The following is a 1,426-nucleotide window of genomic DNA, read 5'->3' on the forward strand; positions in this document are numbered from 1 at the left end:
TTAGCCAGGATGGTCTCGATCTCCTGACCTCGTGATCCGCCCGTCTCGGCCTCCCAAAGTGCTGGGATTACAGGCTTGAGCCACCGCGCCCGGCCGCAAGACTGTCTTAAAAAAAAAAAAAAAAAACGAAATCTTAAAAACAAAACATAATAACTTTTTTTCTTTTAAATAGAGTCTCGTACTATTTCCAAGTCTGGAATGCAGTGGTGTGATCATAGCTCACTGGCAGCCTCAGCCTCCTGAGTTCAAGTGATCCTCCTGTCTCAGGCTCCTGGGTAACCAGGTCTATGGGCAAGTCACCAGGCCTGGCTAATTTTCAAGTAACTTTTTATAGAGATGGTGTCTAGCTATGTTGCCCAAGCTGGTCTGAAACTCTTGGCTTCAAGCGATCCTCCTGCCTTGGCCTCCCAAAATGTTGGATTACAGGCATAAGCCACCTCACCCAGAAAAAAAAAAAACTTTTTTTTTTTTCTTTTTTGAGACAGTTTCACTCTTGTTGCCCAGGCTGGAGTGCAGTGGCACGATCTGGTCTCACGGCAACCTCTACCTGCCGGGTTCAAGCGATTCTCCTGCTTCAGCCTCCAGAGTAGCTGAGATTACAGGCATGCACCACCACGCCCAGCTAATTTTTTGTATTTTTCTTTAGTAGAGACAGGGTTTTGCCATGTTGGCAAGGCTGGTCTCGAACTCAACCTCAGATGATCTGCCCATCTCGGCCTCCCAGAGTGCTGGGATATACATTTAAGTCCTTAGCCTGATATTGAGGCTCTCTCAGACTTTACTTATTTTTAGCCTTAAGTTCCCAACAGAAATCTCTCCTCCTTCCTTCTGCCCTTTGTCATGCTCCTTTTGCTTATGTTGTTCTGCTAGGAATCTCCTGCCTTTCTACCTCTTCACCAATTCAAATTCTACCCAACCTAGAGTGCCTGGGTCAATCCCCACTTCTTCCACAAAGCCCAATTTGATCTTTCCCTTCTCTGAATCCTGACAACACCTAGCATCTGAATAATTCAGAACTATGCAGGTTTTCAGTAAATCTCTTATCTAGATTGTAGCACTGATGAGCAAGGAGCTATGCCTTATTAATAGTAATGAATACCTACCATACGCCAGATACCATGTTAAACCCTTTTCTTTTTTGAGACAGGGTCTTGCTCTGTCACCCAGGCTGGAGTGCAGTGGCGCAGTCTCGGCTCACTGTAGCCTGTGCCTCCCGGGTTCAAATGATTCTCCTGCCTCAGCCTCCCGAGTAGCTGCGACTACAGGCACCCACAACCACGCCCAGCTAAGTTTTGTATTTTTAGTAGAAATGGGGTTTCACCATGTTGCCCAGGCTGGCCTCAAACTCCTGACCTCAGGTGATCCACCCACCTCGGCTTCCTAAAGTGATGCAATTACAGGTGTGAGCCACCACACCCAGCCCACA

This window comes from Theropithecus gelada, chromosome 7a, assembly GCF_003255815.1.
Source record: "Theropithecus gelada isolate Dixy chromosome 7a, Tgel_1.0, whole genome shotgun sequence".
In the NCBI taxonomy this organism is placed as follows: Eukaryota; Metazoa; Chordata; class Mammalia; order Primates; family Cercopithecidae; genus Theropithecus; species Theropithecus gelada.